General features: G+C 41.3%; 1 long non-coding RNA gene across 3 annotated transcripts in view; it reads left to right on the top strand.

Annotated features, from left to right (window-relative positions):
• LOC148981407 (uncharacterized) overlaps positions 1 to 22076 on the top strand; it is a 315293-nt gene that overhangs the window by 66645 nt on the left and 226572 nt on the right. The window contains exon 3 of one of the 3 annotated variants that reach the window (XR_016168509.1): positions 14614 to 14978. The exons of the other annotated variants lie outside the window; for them this stretch is intronic. This is a non-coding gene — a long non-coding RNA (uncharacterized LOC148981407). Of the gene's footprint in view, positions 1 to 14613; positions 14979 to 22076 lie in introns of those variants that run through there. 3 annotated transcript variants of the gene reach the window in all.

Genomic DNA, 22076 nt, shown 5'->3' on the forward strand with positions numbered 1-22076 from the left:
ACAACTAAATGCCACTTTAGATGAATCCAGTACATATATATATATATATATATATATATATATATATATATATATATATGAAGAGTTCAGATGCAAAAGCCTCTAAATGCCATTTAAAATTTTCTTCTTTAATGATGATTTTTATCAAACTTGTATATTTAAGTTCAGTAATTTCACTTAAATGGCAATGATAATGACCTATTAATTGTTATTTAAGTGAAATTACTGAACTTAAATATACAACTTTGATAAAAATCATCATTAAAGATGAAAATTTCAAATGGCATTTAGAGGCTTTTGCATCTGAACTCTTCATATATATATATATATATATATATATATATATATATATATACATACATATATATATATTTGACGTTGTTTTTTCCCCACATTTTTGTCATTAGCCCTGTTAGATATATTTGATAAACTGTTGAAATAAAATTAACTTAACATACCTAGATTTAAACCTAATTTTAAACACATTAAACGGCTGTTTTTTGCCAGTTCATATTTTTTTTAGTTCATTTTTTTACTTGATAATTATTATGAATATAAACATTACAATAGATTTAAAAATGTTTGTTTTTAAAAAAAAAAAATATATATATATATATATATATATAAAGTGCAGACAATGTTGTATGTTCCATGATTTTGCCTTGGCATCTCAGTAGTTTAGGCTCTGTGTGGGGTAGATTTCTTCAGACCCCCCCCCCCCCCCACCCCAGAGAAAAAAAATGCTCCAAATATTTTGGGTGGAAAAGTTAGTTGTTACTACTTGGTCCTTAACTTGAGTTTCGGAAACTTTCCTGCAGAGACCTTTAAAGTGTGAGCGGTTCAGAAAGCTGGGAGAGACATGTTTGTGATTTGTTGCTCAGCGAGGGATTTGCTGCGGAAGCCCTGGTGAGTTAAGCTGAGAGATGCTCTGTGTTTGAAGTGTAACGTTGGAGAGGTGATATATTGTGTGCTTTTCCAAACCATTTCCCCTGGACACAGACGGTACTCTTACAAAGTTCCACAGTGTTCATTTCAGACGTCACCTGACCCATTTCAAAATGGGGCAGAGTCCCAAAATGAGAACTAGTTATCCATAGGTATTGTCAGGTTGTTGATTTAGAGCATGTGTGATCATCCACATAGTTAAAACTCATTCGTTAAGTCACAGATTTAACTTTGGTTCTATACTTTGATTGTCTGAAGGATGGTAGAGTGCTTGTAGTTAATAAATTGGAACTTTTATACAATATACACTCACTGAGAATATATGAGGACATGTAAGCTAAATCAGTGAAACATTAAAAGTAGTAGAAACGTTATATATGCAAGTCAACATGCTTGCATATTGTCATGCATTAGCATGTCAATTCCAGCAGAGAGCGCCAAACTATAGTGTTTCTCCTCATTCTGCTCTTTATGTTGTGCAAGAAGCTAGAGGAACAGGAGATACAATGTCAAATTCATGTCTTTTATTTAAATGACAAAAAACAAGAATTAATGAAACAGACCTGCTGCTTAAATTCAGTTCACTCTCAGTTGATTTCACAAAAAAAGAGTCCTTGATTCACAATATGTCTTAACACAAATTAAGTTTTTTTTTTCTTCTGGAAACTAACAAAAACAACAATAATCCAACACGCTATTGGTGTGTGTGCTTGTGTAGTGAGTGTGTACGTGTGTGATACAGGTGGTGTAGCGACCAAACCACTGAACCTAACCCTAACCGTACATTTTCAAGGTAAAAATTGGATAATACAATTACAGTTCTGTATGCAGTGACGTCATCACTATCGTTTCTACTTTAAATTGTGAAACTTTAAGTTAAAGGTGCAGTGTGTAGATTTTAGCGGCGTCTAGTGGTTCGGTTGCGAGTTGCACTAATGGCTCAGCCCACTGCTCACCCCTCCCTTTCGAAGAAGCTACGGTGGCTAAAACGGGACAAACATATCGTCGTCTGAGACAGCAGAGAATGGCCAGAGTAAGCCAAGAGTGTGTAACATTGTCACTGTTTCTGTACCACAGTCCATTATAAACCACATCATGGATACAGTTTACAAAGCCATAGTCAGGTGAGGATCATGGTTCTTAATATAACGGCCATAACAATCAACAATATGACCTAATAATAATAATATGCTGAGGAAATGAATTCAAAAAATATTTTTTTCACTGTACAAGGCACCTTGTACAGGCAAGAGACCAAAGGTTTAACATAGTGCAATATTAATTCCAGGGCTATTTTGTGCAATTGAACATAAACCTTCAATAATAATAAAAAAAAATCAACCTCTTTTACCATATTTCTCTCACGCACACACACACACACACACGCACACACACACACACACACACACACAACAATTTCTCATTTTTAAATTTGTAGTCAGACACATCTGCTCTTACAGGTTTTCTACTTTTCTACTCTCTCACACATGCTTTCTCTCAGACACACTCACTCACTTACTCACGCACGCAAATTTGCTAAGTTTGCGGTTCAGTGTTTGCTCCAGTGTGCTTTAAGTTTGAAGATGACTTTGACCGCTAGAGTTCTCTGGATTAACATTAACTCCTGGATGCTTTGTGTTGGTACTTTAAAGTTGACGAACTCCTGTGATATGCATATTCTTGCAGACGACTTTGTTTTTAATCAATACTTCCATCAAGTTGTTTTTTTAAAAGTAAATGTTCCAATAAATGATCCAGGCAGCGCGTTCTCGTCTCCCTCCTTTATTTTACAGTCGAACGGTGGTTAGAACGGCACCAGGTCAAAGGTCAATATGGAATGGATTAATCTGCGTTATTTTTTTCAGATTAATTCATCGAAATTAACGTGGCGCATTATTTTGACAGCCCTAAATATAACAATAGTCATCAGCTGACATGTCTCACGAACGTAACCAGCACATTTCTCCCCACATACGTAGCAAACCCATAATAATACAGCGAGGAGAAGAACCACATGAAACTATCCAACTATATATTTTTTTCTAACAGGGAAGTAAAAGTTTAGCTGGCTAATATGAGCTGTAATGCTGTAGGGCTGTGGCTGAGCTAAAGTGTAAAGCATTGTTTATACTCGATGCGTCTGCATGAGCGCAAAGGTTACATGATTGTAGCCTACGCATCCCCTAGACACTATTTACTACACACAAATTAATAAGTAATAATAAATAATAATATAGATTTTTTTCTCTGGTTTTGAAAAATCTTTGTGATCGACTTCAAATGCTTCCAAGATCGACCGCGATCGACGGGTTGGTGACTCCTTCAACGTTATTGTTTTATAGTCAATAGTACTAATGAGCTGATTGTCCAAGCCATAACACAGTGAGGGAGAAGAAATAAGTTAGAACTGCGTCTAAATCCGACACACATGGCAAACTTTAGCGTTAGTTAGAAGACACGGGTAGGTTTAGGTCTGGGGTAGGGTTAGGGTTAGACCACTAGGAGGCGCGACTCATATTGCCATGTGCGTCGAATGTTGACGCATGTTAGATGACGCCTTGGGATGAGAACGGGCTGATATTTTACACCACTGACATGGGAAAGGTCACTAGTCACGGTATCTATTTTCTGCGGCTTCTCTTTCAATGTATGAACGAAACGCGCTCTGTGGCGCTGTTTGTTCGCGTTCGGCTACGGTAGAAACGACACTATGTCGACCTTCATAGAAAGGTGGTGTCCACGGTTATGTAGATATAAATGTCTCATTCTAAGGTAATAAAAACATTATAGTTCATTGAGTAAGTAGTCAGTGTTGTGCAAGTTACTTCCAAACTGTAATACATTAGGTATTACTTGTTACTGTTATTTAAAAGTAATTCATTACCTTACAATATTACTGTCCCAGAATTGTAATGCGTTACATTACTCATGTATTACTTTTGAGTTACTTTCACCAAAATAACTAAGTAGAACTTAACTTTTGGGCTGTAACGATATGCAATATGGAACCGAAATCGCGATTCGCCACACGACTCAGATCCACGAACCTACAGAATCGCGACACACCTCGTCCAACTCCGGCGTTATTCTCCTTACCGTCCAGATCCAATGCTGCCTTATCTTTAAAATAGGCTATTAGTATTATTTGAAGTTAACATTATAAAATACGTAGACCTACACCACAAAACTAGTTGAGGATAAATTATTTAAAATTGGGGGAAGTCCAGCATTATGGACATGATGACATTTGCAGTCAAAACTTGAAATAAAAATTCTCAGAAAATACATGTATTGAAACGTATATAGGCTACTTCCTTAAAGGACTCCAGACATTAGACAAATATCAGTCTATGTTTTATTTTTAATATTAGGGAAAAGACACACGTGACACACGTGCGAGACAAAAACGTGACACACGTGCGTGACAAAAAAATAGGAGGCAAAATATATTTTTTGTAATTCTGTTAATTACACTGCGCAAATCGGATGAGGAAGGGTTGGCTCTCCAGTCTCCATAGAACTTAAAATATTCATTTTATTTTAGTTTGCGTGTTCGCATTTATGAGGAAAAAACAATGTTACAGACGCGACCGCTCTGAACTGGCCCTAAAAGACTGCTTTAAAACTTTCACATAGTCTGTTGCCTTTAAGAAGTAAAAGCAGACAATACACTGTAATACAACTGTAATACAAGCCTCACTGAACATGTAACGAGTAAAATATTACTGAAAATTGATTAGTAATGCCTTACACTACTGCGTTACAGCAAAATGTAATATCTTACTGTAATGTATTACTTTTGTAATGCGTTACTCCCAACACTGTAAGTAGTGCTGTAGCGGCGCGTCAAAATTGCGCGTCAAGATTCGACATCAAAATTGCGTCGACGTCATATTTTTGCGTCGACGCTTCTTTATTTATTTATTTTTTGCATGTTCCCGGCGGTACAGCTTGCCACACACACGTGGGAGACCGACACATTGCAGAATAGAGGACGAAGATGACTAGAAGTGAATGTGCTATCCATTAAATGAATCACACACAGTAAACAAACCCTTAAGAAAAAAAATTGCAATTTAGATGCGCAAACTGGGTGCCGGTGTGGTGATACAAGCTCGGGCAGATTCGGCTTGAAGTCGCTTCCGGACGCGGCGTCGCGCGCGCTGTTACAAAAAAAGACGTACACACAGCCAGCCACAGTCTTCCTGGTCTTGCGCACCCAACGCGTCATTTTTGCCGTGCGCACATTCGCGCTCGTGCGGACGTGTCGAGTATAAACAAGGCTTTACTCCGTGTCAGCACGCGCTCTGATCAGTAGGTGCACAAACCTCTCCCGATTCATCTCCAGTAGTAGCAGCCTCCGATCGCACCACTAACTCCGCCTCCGTTTCCCTCCTCAGCTGATATTAATATTAAAACATTCTCTATGATAAAAAATGTTTGTAAAAAATATTTTAATAACACGGTTTTGGCGGTTGTAGAGTTATAATGATGGTGTTCAAATACATAACATTAGACTAAGGTTAGCCAGCCTATAGTATCTTGATTCAGTATGCTAGTATTTATTTGAGATATTGTTTTTTTATTAATTGAGCAGCAGAAAAAATATTCTTTATATTAGTCGTCCAATTAGTCATTAGATTAGTCGACTAATCGATAAAATAATCGCCCAACTAATCGTTTAGTTAATAATCGTTTACCCCAGCCCTATGAGTAAGGTCTTTATACACCACTGAACACAGTTATGGATCTCATATTATGGAAATATTACACATTGCACCTTTAAATTTTAAAGGGGCATTTTACTTAGTTCTTACAATTTTCAGCATAAAATTATGTTGCTAGCATAATTGTTATCAGTCTGCATTAGATGAACTTCAAATGTGGTCTGCATATTGATATAAAACAACTGAAGATGTAAGTCTCGTGTATAAATTTGCATGCACTTGAATGTGATCTCCCAAATTTTGTAAAAGTGGACCAATCACAACAATTCAGAGCCTGTTTAGACCATAATTTGCATCTTTACATTTAAAACTTGTCACCAGATGTTAGTTTAAATTGGCTCTTATAGTGCTTGTCTCTCAGAGATGTGTGTGTGTTTGTGAGACTATTTGTCCAGACCTTGACAGGGACACACAGTTCTGCTCTCAAAGTCATTTCCACGCCCTGCATGCCACCTCAGCATCACGCTAACCCATCAAAACTGAGAACAAATGTGAGGAAGTTTTTTTTTTAAAAAAAAAAGACTAAAAAGAGAAAAAAAGGGATGAAGAACTAACTCCCCTTCGTGCCTCGCTTGGTCTCATCGATCCGACGAACTTCAGAGAGGAGACGATCTTATGCTTGTGCCTTTTTTGCCTGGCCAAAGCAGAGGGGGGAGACTAAGATCAAAGAGCTGTTCCTGTCTTTCTAGCCCTCTATCTCTGGCTGCGAGTAGAAGAGAGGAGGGAGTGAGAAAGAGGAGAAGAGGAGGAAGATCAGGGCATGAAAGGAGGAAAGATCTTGGTGGATTTAATGGATCTGAGGTGATGGCACCCCACTGTGTTCACCTTGTCTATAGGTAAAACACACACACACACAATCTCTGAGAGACAAGCACTATAAGACAAGTGAGTTTGACCGCATTGAGGAGCAGGTCCGTCACTATAGCGGAGAAAGGTGGTGATGATTCTCGGGCCCCCTGCGATTTTGACCGAGGGCGACCCAAAACCTCCACCCCTACCACAATTTCAAACAAGAGGGACACCTCCTCAAAAAACAAAACAACAACAACACGATTTCAACTGAGGAGGGCCCAGCATGAACCTGCACCTGAACCCCAGACCCCCTATGGCCCTGTTGAAGAGTCATGTAGTGTGAAGGCATTTGAGGTAGTATGGGTCACTTTACAAGATTTATAATGTACAATTATAATGTTCCAAAAGATTTATATTTAAAAAATGTATGACGGTTTCCAGAAATATTAAAGGAGTAGTTCACTTTTAAAAAACCTTTTGCTGATAATTTACTCACCCCCATGTCATCCAAGATGTCCACGTTTTTCTTTCTTTAGTTGAAAAGAAATTAAGGTTTTTGATGAAAAAATTCCAGGATTTTCTCCTTATAATAGACTTCATTGGGAACCAAACGGTTCAAGGTCCAAATGAGAGTTTCAGTGCAGCTTCAAAGGGCTTTAAACGACACCAGACGATGAATATGCGTCTTATCTAGGACCCTTCGAGTCATGACTGGAAAAAAGATTTGTTTATTTTGATGAACGAGTTCGAACAGGAGAGTCACGAACGCTCATCACAGAACAGAGCAAGGCGACCATTTGTGCTCATAAAACTTAAACTTTTTTATTTATTTTTGAAATGACCAATCATTTCGCTTGATAAGAGACCCTTATTTATCGTCTGGTATCGTTTAAAGTCCTTTGAAGTTGCACTGAAACTCTCATTTAGACCTTAAACGGTTTGGTTCCCAATGAAGTCCATTATATGGAGAACATCCTGGAATGTTTTCATCAAAAACCTTAATTTCTTTTCGACTGAAGAAAGAAAGACATGGACATCTTGGATGACATGGGGGTGAGTAAATTATCAGCAAAAGTTTTTTTTTTAAAAGTGAACTACTTTAAGCAGCAACATTGATGATAATACAAATTGTGTCTTATCAGCATATCAAAAATCAGCATATTAGAATGATTTCTCAATCATGTTTCTGGAGTAATGATGCTGTTGCTATCACGGAAATAAAGTAAAATTTAAAATACATTAAAATGGAAAACTCTTATTTATAATTCCACAAGCTGGTTTTATTGTTTTGATCAAATAAATGCAGGCTTGGTAAGTATATGAGACTTTTTAAAACAGTAAAAAAAGATTTTAACCGATCTTAAACTTTTGTATTTGTTTATATTTTTGTGATTCTTTATTGATATATATATATATATATATATATATATATATATGAAGAGTTCAGATGCTAAAGCCTCTAAGTGCCATTTGAAATTTTCTTCTAGAATGATCATTTTTATCAAGCTTGTATATTTAAGTTCAGTGATTTCACTTAAATGGCAATGATAATTACCTATTAATTGTTATGTAAGTGAAATTACTGAACTTAAATATACAAGTTTGATAAAAATCATCATTAAAGAACAAAATTTCAAATGGCATTTAGAGGCTTTTGCATCTGAACTCTTCATATATATATATATATATATATATATATATATATATATATATATATATATATCCTATGAGCGGCTGTACCTCAATTCAAATTCAGGGACTTAATTGGAATTTTAAGTGCACTCTTACTTAAATTCTGAATTGCACATGACCTGCTTGGAAAACAATAAATGGCCCCAAAACAAAGACAATATAAAACAAAACTCAACAAAAAGCGTCTCAAAAGAAGTCACTCCCTAAATAAACACAGTCCCGCTTCTCAGACCAGAAATGAGAGTGAATTATAGGATTAATTGAATACATTAGCTGTGTGCACCTGTGACCTGACTGCATGATGAACTGCGGGGGAATGGAGGGGAATGTCAAATGATGCATGAGCATGATGTAGAGAGATGAAAGAGGGAAGGCTTTCTGTAGCACTGTGCATTACACAATTCCCAAACTGCACACCCTCAGTTTTGTTCCAGTTTTGTGCATTTTCTTTTTTTCCGGGGAGTCATTTTCACCTAAACAAACTACCCAGATGGGTCCAATCTTGTGCTGGTGAAATCAGAGAGCCAGTCTAGGTTTCACCTTGCTGCTGCTTGTATGTTTTTCAACATCTTCATTCAAAGTTTGTCATTTACTTGTTTAAATTCATTTCAAAAGCTATAAATTCATCCCATCAACTCTCACAAGCACCTGTTAAAGTGTTGATTACAGTTTGCACTATAATTAGTGGTTCCTGTCATGTTTTGGACCAAAGTAATGACTGATGAAGTTTGTTAATGAGACTGATGCCTAACTTAAAAAAAAAATAAAAAATGCTGTGGTTTGATGAGTTTAGCGTGGCTGTAAATGATCTTGTCTAAGCAGAGTCAAAATCACTTCTTCCTAACATTGGCTGCTACCTGTAAATCTGCAGGATGCTTTTTTAACATCGTTAATTCTGAATATTTCAGTTCCCATTCAGGGAACTTCGAGCTGCGTGTAAACGCCGTGGGAACGCCTCTGCGTGACGAGTCATGAAGCACGTATGAAATCTGTCCAATGGCGAGACGGAACGTCATAGGCGGGGTGACGTATCGACCAGGAAACTATAAAGCATCCCCGAAACACAAGCGCAACAGCTTCTGAGTCTTCACAAGCGCTCTATGTATGAATTTTGTCTGTCTGTCTAATATTGTATATTTATATATATTGATATGGCGAGCAAACAACAGCAGAATTTCAGAAAGTGTGTTCATCCCTGCCCTCGCTTCATCACGGGTGGGGATACACACGATCTGTGTGTTGTTTGTTTGGGAGTGCAGCATGCTCAGTCGGCTCTCGAGGGGGCCGGCTGTGAGCACTGCGAGTGTCTGCCCATGAAGACACTTCGCTCCCGCCGGGCACTCTTCGAGGAGAGTGGTTCGGTGCGCGCTCCCCGCGGCTCGGGTCCCGCTGCTGCCGAGGCACAGCGAAGGCTTGCGTCGTGGGGATCGCAGATGGATCTATCAGCGGGGATTGAGACGGGCCCCGCCCTTTCTCTGCCCTTACCTGGTAGATCCAGTGCCTCAGTTCTCGCTGCGGGGGTCCGCGTTGCGGTTTTCCTGCCCGGGCTGAGGCGCCATCACTTCAATTATCCAGTTCTGAGGAGCTGGATGTTGAAAGTGTGGAGAGTCTATGGACTCAGTGGAGAGCGAGGGAAGCTCGTTTGCCATCCCAGTCTCCCGCGAATGAAATAAAAGGAAAAATGGAGGTTTTTGACTCGGGCTGTGGAAAAATTAACCATTGAATGGCCAGTTGAGAAACAAGAGTCGAGAGAGTAAAATGGATGAGAGATTTTTAATATCACACTCACTACCTCCATGCCGGTGTTTGCCCTTCTTCCCCGATCTACACACCGAGGTGTGTAGATCGTGGAACAAACCAGTGTCAGCTAGAATTTTGACACACCAGACCTCTATGTATGCTAATATTGCTGGGTCTAGGAGATATGAGTGAGGGGGAGGTCGTCGGCACTGACGTGATTAATGAGATACTGCGTCAGGCGGCAGATATTTCTCTCCGTGCCACCAAGGAGACGGCCAGATCAGTCGGCCGCTCTATGGCAGCCCTGGTGGCCACGGAGAGGCATCTGTGGCTAAATCTGACTAATATGAAGGAGAAAGGTAAAGCGTTTCTCCTGGATGCGCCGCTGTCGACCGAAAAAGAAAAAAAAACAGGCAGCGGCGCTCCAGAAATGTCTCCCCCTCCGTACTCATCCTTCGGGGGCTGCTGGGCGAGAGCAGCCCCGCCCGTCGAGAGAGCGTCGCGTCTCGGGCTCCTCCCCAGCAAAACTGGGCTGAGACGCGGCGTTCTCAGGCGAGGTCTTCCCGGGATAGAACCGATCTGAGGACGGTTATTGTCGCCAGGAAGGCTTCGTCGAAGAAGTCCTGACGCCACTGGTGTCAGGCTACTGAGGGTGGTCCCCACCGTGAGACAGAGGTGTTCGCCGCTGAATCCGGCGCCCGCTCTCTCTCGGTGCCCTCAGGGGTTCGTTCTGCCAACCCTGCCTGTAATGGGGGGTGCAGACGGTCCCAGCGAGCGATTTCCCGAGGGACGCTCGTTTGCTCCGAGGAGCGATACAGAACGGTCGTTAAACCCTGCCTGTGCGCGGTCACAGGGCGCTGTTTCTGTTTTTAAAAACTACTCCAGAGGCCAGTCTCGAGAGACTGGTACCCTTAGTAGAATTTCTGGTAGAATGGGGAAGTCTTCCAAATATATCTCGTTGGGTCCTGCAGACTATCGAACGCGGGTACGCGATCCAGTTCAGGTCGCGTCCACCTCGTTTCCGGGGGGTTTTGCCCACAGTGGTGACCCCCGAGCAGGCTCTGGTTATGGAACAAGAAGTGAAAGCTCTGCTACTGAAGGGGGCGATAGAACAAGTTCTTCCTCCTGACAGAGAGCTGGGGTATTACAGCCGGTACTTCATTGTTCCAAAGAAGGATGGGCGGCTGCGTCCGATTTTAGACCTGCGCCTCTTAAATCGGTCAGTAGGGAAGCTCAAGTTCTAAATGCTGACTCTCAAGCAGATCGTGTCACAGATCAGGTCCGAGGACTGGTTTGTCACGATAGACCTAAAAAAAGACACGTACTTCCATATCTCCATCCTTCCGCAACATCGGAAGTTCCTGAGGTTCGCTTTTTGGGGCGAAGCGTACCAATATCGGGTCCTTCCATTCGGCCTAGCGTTATCTCCTCGAACCTTCACGAAATGCATGGACGCGGCCTTGGCCTGCTGCGTCTCCAGGGCATTCGCATTTTAAATTACATCGACGATTGGTTGATTCTGGCTCAATCGGAGCATCAGGCGATTCGGCATCGAGATGCCGTCCTCGCCCACATCAGAAGGTTGGGGTTGAGACTCAACGCTAAGAAGAGTGTGCTTTCGCCAGTTCAGCGGACCACTTTTCTAGGCGTGGTATGGGATTCGACGACGATGCAGGCACGTCTGTCGCCGGCTTGTATAGCCTCGATTATCTCGACTGTCAAGCAAGTGAAGCTAGGCCAGTCACTCACTGTAAAGGAATTCCAGAGAATTCTGGGTCTGATGGCAGCAGCATCCAACGTGTTACCGTGCGGCCTGCTGTACATGAGACCACTACAGTGGTGGCTCAGGACCAAGGGGTTCTCCCCGAGGGGAAAGCCGCTCCGCAAGATCAAGGTCACGCGACGTGGTCTCCGTGCCCTGGCTATGTGGAAAGAACCTTGGTTCATGTCCCTGGGACCTGCGCTGGGAGCCCCGTGTCGCCGGGTATCGGGGACGACGGATGCCTCTCTCACGGGCTGGGGAGCGATCATGAGTGGTCGCTCGGCCCGCGGGTTGTGGCAAGACCATCATCTCCGATGGCATATAAATTGTCTAGAGATGATGGCGGTGTTTCAGGCTCTGAAACACTTTCTCCCAGACCTCAGAGATCATCATGTTCTTGTCCGGTCAGACAACATGTCTGTGGTCTCTTACATAAACCACCAGGGGGGTCTGCAGGGACCCGTTCTGCTGAACCTGCCTGTGAGGGTGGGCGCAGACGGTCCTAGCGAGTGGTTTCCCGAGGGAAGCTCGTTTGCTCCGAGGAGCGATACAGAACAGTCGTTAAACCCTGCCTGTGCGCGGTCACAGGGCACTGTTTCTGTCTCTATAATTACTCCAGAGGCCAGTCTCGAGAGACTGGTACCCTTAGTGGAATTTCTGGCAGAATGGGAAAGTCTTCCAAATATATCTCGATGGGTCCTGCAGACTATCGAACGCGGGTACGCGATCCAGTTCAGGTCACGTCCGCCTTGTTTTCGGGGGATTTTGCCTACAGTGGTATCCCCCGAGCAGGCTCTGGTCATGGAACAAGAGGTGAAAGCTCTGTTACTGAAGGGGGCGATAGAACGAGTTCTTCCCCCCGACAGAGAGTTGGGGTATTACAGCCGTTACTTCATTGTTCCAAAGAAGCTAACGATATACGCCTCCCTCACGGGCTGGGGGCGATCATGAGTGGTCGCTCAGCCCGGGGTCTGTGGACTTTCTCCCAGACCTGAGGGGTCACCATGTTCTTGTCCGGTCAGACAGCACATCGGGGGTCTTTTTATAGACCATCAAGGGGGTCTGCGCTCATGTCCATTATTCAGGCTAGCGCCAGATCCTTCTGTGGGCCCAGGGGAAGCTTCTTCTTTGGCGATTATATATCCCAGGATATTTAAATCGGGGAGCAGACATCCTGTCGAGGCAGGGGCCGAGGCCCGGGGAGTGGAGACTCCACCCCGAGGTGGTGGAGCTCCTATGGAGTCATTTCGGTCATACCGAGGTAGGCCTATTTGAATCCAGGGACTGAGACACTGCATGCTGTGGTTTCTCTGTATCCACCAGCCCCTCTGGGGTTGGATGCGATGGTACAGGAGTGGCCGAGGTCACCCCTGTACGCATTTCCCCCGATTGCTCTGCTCCCAGGAGTTCTGGAGAGGGTTCACCGAGTCGGGGTCTTTCTACTGTTAGTAGCCCCGCGTTGGCCGGCCCGAGTATGGATGCGGGTCGATACTTCACCCCCGCCCAGATCTATGGAGGTTGTGGCTTGGCCTCTGAGGGGGCCCAGCTCATAGAATCGGGTCTCTCGACTGAGGTCGTGGAGACCATCCTCCAATCCAGAGCTCCGTCCACGAGGAGATTATATGCCTTGAGGTGGCAATGTTTCACCTCTTGGTGGGGAGAACACCAGTTGGACCCAGTTAACTGCCCGGTGTGGCGGTGCTGGAATTCCTTTGGAGCATTTCTCCACAGGGTTATCCCACTCCACACTAAAGGTGTATGTGGTGGCCTATCTGCTTACCACGTCCCTTTGAGTGGAGCTTTTCACGGGAGATACCCATTGGTAATTCTTTTTCTTCGTGGTATTGTGAGGTCAGACCAAGAGAAACTAATCTGCTCTGCCCTCTGAGGGCTCTAGATGCTTATGTCCACAGAGCTGCCCTGTGGAGAAAGCCTGAACAGTTATCTGTTTGTTTTGGACCTCCGAAGAAAGGTTGTCCCGCATCTGAGCAGAGGTTGAGTAAGTGAGTGGTCGAGGCCATCTCATTTGCATATGAGTCCGCCGGTCAGCCTTCTCCTTTGGCTGTCTGGGCTCACTCAACCAGGGGTATGGTAGCTCCGCTCCAGGGGCGCAGGTGCTTTCGTCTAAATATGTGCCTGATTTCATACAACGGACACCTGCTCGCATGGCGGCGTTGGTATTAGCGTTCCCACGGCGTTTACACGCAGCTCGAAGTTCCCTGAATGGGAACGTCTCTGGTTACGTATGTAACCCTAGTTCCCTGAAGGGAACGAGACGCTGCGTGTCTATGCCATACTCCCAGCATGCCCGTGAGCGCTTGCTTCAGTCCTATCAGAAGCTGTTGCGCTTGTGTTTCGGGGATGCTTTATAGTTTCCTGGTCGATACGTCACCCCGCCTATGACGTTCCGTCTCGCCATTGGACAGATTTCATACGTGCTTCATGACTCGTCACGCAGAGGCGTTCCCACGGCGTTTACACGCAGCGTCTCGTTCCCTTCAGGGAACTAGGGTTACATACGTAACCAGAGACGATTTGCTGAGCTCTGTAATTTTTTTTTTTTAAATTAAAAAATAAAGGGTGCCACAACTAAGAAGTTCCAGGAAGTTAGTTATTCTAAGGTTTAAAAAAATCAGTTTGGTATTCAGTCAGTGACCTTGCATTGGTTGTAATTTTTACATTAAAAGTGCAACAGTTCTGCCATGATTTATATTTAATTTTCCACATTACAAAAATCAGCTGTTTTAACAGAAGTGTGTAGACTTTTTATATCCACGGTGTACACCAGGTTGGAGGACTAGCTAGACTAGATCAAACCAGCTAAAACCTTCAAGCCATGTTACGTCTACTTTCTTACTCTGTTGCTTCTTTTGTTATCTATGAAATACTCCCACACACGCACACGCACACACAAACTGTTTCTGTCTCTCTCTATCTCTCTCCTTCTCTAATCAGCAGGCCATATCAGATCCGGTCCTAAAGGTCAGCAGGTGGAGAGAATCAATCTACACCTTGCCCTTTTTACAGAGGTACAGGTCACACCGTGCAGTGGAGGAGAGGCTGTGTACTGCATCATCTTCCTCACACACTCACACACGCACACACGGATTATCAGGTCAAGGTCATTGCTTTTGTTCCAATCTGTTGCACTCACTGACCTTTCTTGTTTTCGTCTGCAGTATCTGTCTGTAATCAGGATTCCTCTCTCACACTGAGTCTTATTTCATCTTCAGACCTTTTAAAAGCTTTTAAAAGTCAGGATAGAAATTCACTGTTTGTGCGGCATTTGGGAGGATATTGAGCAAGAGGGTCACCTTTGATAGCTTAACTCTTTTGGTTTCTTATCAGGACCCAAAGCATGTAACACATGGGTAAATCTCCTGCCCATATATTGTGTATATATATATATATATGAAGAGTTCAGATGCAAAAGCCTCTAAGTGCCATTTGAAATTTTCTTCTAAAATGATCAATTTTATCAAGCTTGTATATTTAAGTTAAGTAATTTCACTTGAATGGCAATGACGATTACCTATTAATTGCCATTTAAGTGAAATCACTGAACTTAAATATACAAGCTTGATAAAAATGGTCATTTTAGAAGAAAATTTCAAATGGCACTTAGAGGCTTTTGCATCTGAACTCTTCATATATATATATATATATCTCAAATCAATCAAAGGTGACCCTCTTAATATCCTCCCATATACTATATATATATATATATATATATATATATATATATATAGGAAAATGTATATACAAAAACAAACCATTATGTATTTTTTAAATATAATATATAATATAAATGATATAATTATATATTACATTATAATTGTTTATATTATGTACTATTTACATTATACAGTATGTGCTTTGTTTGGTATGCTTAAATTGTGTATACTTTAATTTAAAAAAAAAAAATAAATGTACACTTTTTTTGTGTACTATTTAACCAATTTTGGTAAAAATGACTGTATTAAGTCATGAAAATCTCTATGACGAATAATACGAATTACAAGAAAAGGCTTAAAAGTGAAACTTCCCGTCATATTGGTAATGGCTATTCAAGGGCAAATGTACTTAGTTGTTATAAAAATAATGTTACAATGCAAAGCACATGTTTTATTTATGCAAAATTGAGTTAATTCTATTTTTCTTGTAACTTGCGGGGTAAAATGTGATGTTTTGTGAGATTCCCGAGAACAAGTGTTAAATGAGCAGATATGCATCTCTAGATGGGCGTCCGTCTTGCCGAGGGTGAATGGAGGCAGGGGATTTCTGGCTGAATATGGCTCCTGTTGTTCTACATTGGCAGCGCAGTGCATTGTGTAAGATATGATCAATAGATGTGAGCAGCCAGCGTTTAATTGCCTTTTGTTAACATGGAGGTGTTTGACAGAAGGAAAGGAGAGTCCCCTAGGGCTGAGCAAGGGTGTGAGTGCATGTAGGAGAGTGTGTGTGTGTATGTGTGTGCATTTTTACATGCAGGACACGCTTGTACCTTTGTTCCTGCTGATGCCACATTAATTGCAAATTCAACTCAACTGCTCTGCTAACGTTGCCTGTTTTCATTTCAAAGCCCGAAGCGTAGCCTATGCAAGTATGCTAAAAGAAACACTTCTAGCTACACAAACCCGCGTCTTTGCATTATAAAACTTATCAGTCTGCAGTTCGTCACGCAATAGGACCTATTAGAGAGTCCCACCGGGCCTGTGTTGAGGTGAATATTCTCTTTCAGGCCAATTGTTATGGAGAGCAGTTTGAAAAGAGTGTTGGATAAACAGAGAAAAAAAAAAAATATGATGTTTATAGCAGCTACCTGAACAACCCGGTTTAATATCATAGACATTTTTTAGCACCACAAAAAAGCAATTTTAGTATGGACATCCAGCGGCAGGCCCATGTGATGTAATTCTATGGAAAGGAGCTCATGAATATTAATGAGTTTAAGCTGAACTTAGGGTTATCTTTATCATCATCATCACCATCCAGTCACATTACCCAATTAATATTCTTGAGCCAAAGAAGTTCCATGCTGCTTTAGCATTGAGATGCAGTTTTATGCTCATATTAAAAGCATTATTAGGAACACCATACTAATACTGTGTTTGACCCCCTTTCGCCTTCTGAACTGCCTTAATTCTACATGGCATTGATTTAACAAGGTGCTGAAAGCATTCTTTAGAAATGTTGGCCCATATTGATAGGATAGCATCTTGCAGTTGATGGAGATTTGTGGGATGCACATCCAGGGCACGAAGCTCCCATTCCTCCACATCCCAAAGATGCTCTATTGGGTTGAGATCTGGTGACTGTGGGGGCCATTTTAGTACAGTGAACTCATTGTCATGCTTAAGAAACCAATTTGAGCATTATCCTGCTGGAAGTTGCCATCAGAGGATGGGTACACGGTGGCCATAAAGGGACACGATCGTTACTGTCTCTCTCTGGACATGATGATCTGGAAATGATGTAGATCTGTTCATAGATGCTTTGATCTGCCTTTTTTTCTTAGTGCAATTAAGGCTAAAAGGTCACATGCGCATGTTTGAAATTGCATCAGGTGCTAAAACTATAATAATCATAATAAATGTGATTTTAAAGCAGCACTATGTCGTTTTTCAACCTTTATAATATTTTTCCAAAACCCTTGAGATCGACTTACAATAGGTTGAATGACAGGTCTGCCATAGCCTGACAGTGTCTGTATCTCTTTTACTGGCACTCTGTAACTTCAGGGTGTGGGTAGGAACCCGAGCACAAAACGAACTACAAACTTTGACTGCTTTATGGCATACATCACTTCGCCCACTTCCTCAAATTCCGACGCGAGAGCCCAACGAGCGGTTTAAAGTAAAACCAAATGTAAAGCGTCAGAAACAGAGCATGCGGGCGATCAGTTTACTCTTGGTAATGTGTTGTGTAGCTTCGCCCTTGGCCACATAAAGTGACCTAACTGACGCCTTGGGAAGCATTTTGACCATGCTTCAATATCTGACGCTTTAGGCGCCCTTTAGCGTCAGTTAGATGACGCCCTAGGATCGCGTGTACCCTACCCCCACCCCATACCTAAACCTAACCGCGTCCTCTAACTGACGCTTTCCTTTAGCGTCAGTTAGATGACGCCATAGGATCGCGTCATGTAAGTGACGCTAAAGGGCGCCTAAAACGTCAAATATTGAAGCATGGTCAAAGGTGACGCCTTGGGGTGAGAATGCGTTGCCATTATGTAAAACAGTAGCCAATAGGCTAACGTTACTATATAGACGCTGGCTTGTAAACGTGAGCTGCGCGATCTTTTGACATTTGAAAAAACTAAAGCCCATGACACTATATTTATAAGACATTCTGAAATATATGCCAATGTATCTGTGATGAAGACATTTCACACACAACACTGGAGTCTGCCCAAGATGTGAGAACTCCTTCTTTCTGCAGAGTTCGGGGGTATCGCTTGTCAACAAATGTGTGTATTCCCAGGTGTAACCAGTGGCGGTTCTACTTTGAATTACACCCAGGGCGAGACCCCCTTCGAGTGCCCCCCCCCCCTCCCCTCCCCCCCAAATAAATTTTTTTTGCATATTATAGGCTACTGTAAAAACACATAATTAAAGTTGATTTTAGTTGATCATTATGACAATTATAATATAGTGACCAAAATGATCACATACACAGAATTTTGTTCAAAAAGCCTAATAGTGAAATCAATTCACCAAGTTAATAACATTAAAGATTTGTTTTAAGGAGTGTCTTTTATCTTACCTACTAAACTTAAAAAAAGGTTAACAAAAAGGTTTTATAAAAAGATAAACCTCATATTTCAGCATTTAAATCATCTCAATAAAAAGAATGAGTCAATAAAGATACATTCCTGACATTTATAATGCACAATATAGCTTTTCTTTTATTATTAAGAGTAAAATTCGTACCGATTTTCCCATGGCTGTCGTTGCAATAGAACCATGCACTCATTACCCTGCGCTCTCCACAATGACAAAGATGTTTTAGTAGCTAATGTATTTCCAGAAAAACGTTAGCTGTAGCTCTGCTGAAAGATTTATTTACGGAGAAGAGAAAAAACACCCAAGTGTTTGGGTGCACGTCCATACTCTAAAGTTTATGAGCGCGCTTCCAGTGAGCGCATAATGAGCGCGCTTCCCGTGCGCCTATTTGAAACAAAGAGGATTTGAAATAACAACCTCGAGCGCGCAAAAGACGCGATACGTGAACTAATCAGGAGATCCCCTTGACATCGCTTCTGCGCACGGCACCTTCTCAGCAAGCAGGGCGCCATTGCCAATAATTGAATCGAAATGATAAAAAATAGAAAAACTTCGCGGCACAGAGGATTTTTTTTAACTGCTCGTGCCGCCCCCCATGTGACATGAAAAAATGCCGCCCCGGGCGACTGCCCGGTTCGCCCGTGCCTAGAACCGCTACTGGGTGTAACCATGACAGATTTTACGACAGTAGTAGAAGACAATACTGTTTGCCAACTGTAGGGGGACCCCGAGAGCAAAATTTTAAAAAATAACATAATGCTGCTTTAATGCAAGCCAATAACATATATAAACAATCAGTAAGCAACAAACAAAACACCGTTTGAGCCAACGCTGAGATAAAAACATGGTGCTTCTTCACATGAAAGGGAGGGGACGGAAATATAGAGGTCCAGCCAAGACTAGTTCAAATTGTTTGTGCCTGTGTGTGGGTGGGTGAGATCTTACTGCGTCTAAATGAGGATACACACATACAGGGACTTTTGTGTGCGTATGTGTGATATTTTTTGGTGTTGCAGTCATCATGTGATGTGTGTGTACTTGTATAAATGAGGAAGCTTGCATGCAGGGCAGAGAGGACACACAGCTTTGAAGTGTAAATTACTGGCACTGGAAGTGTGTGTTTGTGGTGCTGGGACACATTTCATTATGCTCCTGCCTTTCTGTTTAGCATTTAGGTATACTAGATAAAATCACAAAGTGTGTTTTGAGCACATAGTGCCCATGAAACACCGTAATATACTGTATAGCCATTCAAATATGGGGAGCAAAAAATGAACTTTGACAGCTTCAGTTTGTATAAATGATGACGACTTTCTTTATGATGGACTTTATCATGTAGGTTTTATGCTGGGATTAAAGGATTATTCTTGTGGAAGAAAGTATTATTGAAAAGAGTACTTACAGAAATACTTCAGTTCTCACTTAAAGGAGTAGTTGCCTTTTCAAAAAACTTTTGCTGACACAGTAATTTACTCACCCCCATGTCATCCAAGATGTCCATGTCTTTCTTTCTGCAGTCGAAAAGAAATTAAGGTTTTTGATGAAAACATTCCAGGATTTTTCTCCATATAATGGACTTTACTGGTAACAAAATGGTTCAAGGTCCAAAAGACTGTTTCAGAGGGCTTTAAAGGATTCTAGACGATGAATAAGGGTCTTATTAAGCGAAATGATTGGTAATTTCAAAAATAAATAAAAAATGTAAGTTTTATAAGCTCAAATGGTCGCCCCTTCATCAAAATGAACAAATCTTTTTTCATGTGATTTGGTTCATTCAACGAACTAAATGAACGAATTGACTCGGAAAAAGATTTGTTCATTTTGATGAACGGGTTTGAACAGGAGAGTCACATAACGCGCATCACAAAACAGAGCAAGGCGACCATTTGAGATTATAAAACTTAAACTTTGTTTTGTTTTTTGTTTTTTTTAAATGAGCGATCGTTTCGCTTGATAAGACCCTTATTGATAGATTGATAGACCTTGAACCGTTTGGTTACCAGTAAAGTGCATTATATGGAGACAAATCTTGGAATGTTTTCCTCAAAAACCTAAATTTCTTTTCGACTGAAGAAAGAAAGACATGGACATCTTGGATGACATGGGGGTGAGTAAATTATCAGCAAAAGTTTTTTTTTCAAAAGTGAACTACTCCTTTATGTAGTATTTAAGTATATCTTTAAATATGTAATTTCATAATTACTTGTGGCTTATTACTGTTGCCTTTGAAAAATGGTTAAAGAGTACGGCCAAATGTACTGAAAAGCTTTTATGGTACACTAAAATATACTTTGATGTCATTTCTATAAAAAACGTATAAACTAAATGTAATTTTGAATAAAAAATGATAATCAACTAATTGTGCTTTAGCATGTTAGTCAACACAACAAAATAAATTAAAGCAATAAGAATTTAGAACAGCTAAGTGGTGTTGTTAGGAATAAAAATTAGTTCTAAAATCACTGTAAAACACGGCTTCAAGGGCCTTATTGCTTTTATAAAACGGTTACTCAATAAAAATATTCATTTTAATATTTATTTTACACCAGCAACAACAAATATAACGTTATAACACATTTATTCCTCTGCCACGCAATGTAGTTCCAAGCAACACATGCAGCAACCGGCAGCAACAAATAATCATAAACGACATAAAATGACAAAAGATTATTAAAACAAAGATTTAAAATGTACTTTAAATTGAAACTTCATTTGATTATTATGAAGTGCAGTTTTATATTAAGAAATAAGCTACCTTTAAGGACACTTAACTAGCCTTGCATTTCATTTATTTTATATCTTGTACAATTTATAAAAATATATATTTAAGATTTGAAGTGAAAAATCTGTGTTTTTTGTCAATACAATAAAAGTCAATGAGGGCCAGTGTTGATTTGGACCCCACTGGCTTTTAATGGTATGAAGAAAAAACATTATTCAACACATCTCAACTATGTTCCACAGACGATAGAAAGTCATACAGTTTTATAACAACACGAATAGGAGTAGACGATTTTCATTTCTGCATGAACTATCCCTTTAAGAAGAAATAGTTAACTGAATTAATGACAGAGTTTGTCTGGTGACGTGTTTCATATCTGTCTCTTTGTTCGTCTCACTCTTTTGAACCTCAGTATGACTACCCAGCCACCGGCAAGGCAAGAGACATCACGCTCTGTCAGCCTGCAAACATGAACACAATCACTCTCTCTGCAGAGATTTGGCCTGTTCTCTCTGACTGGTGTGTGCCATTTTAAATGTGAAAGCATTTAAACATGAGAACAGTGGAATCGATGCTTTTTTTCTCTCTCCCTCACTTTCTGACATTAAGAGAACCTCACCCAGCTGTTCCCTTCCACAACTGCAGAGGAACCCTCTACTGTAGTTAGTGATGAGAGTATACGCACACACACACACACACACACAGAGCCACAATAGCTTCGCTTGAGGACATTTATCAGTGGTTTGCCAGCAACAGAGACTTACTGCACTTTGAGACTCTGTGTGAAATTCTAAGGCTGTTCTTTTTGTCCTAATGTGTCTTTCCATATCTTGCACCCCTGCTGTCTCTCCTCACTGCGTTAGGAACACTGAGCCCTGACCTCTGACCTCCAGACTTCCTTCTGAGCGCGG

The sequence above is a fragment of the Pimephales promelas genome, chromosome 5 (genome assembly GCF_988280905.1).
Source record: "Pimephales promelas chromosome 5, fPimPro1.hap1.1, whole genome shotgun sequence".
Classification (NCBI taxonomy): Eukaryota; Metazoa; Chordata; class Actinopteri; order Cypriniformes; family Leuciscidae; genus Pimephales; species Pimephales promelas.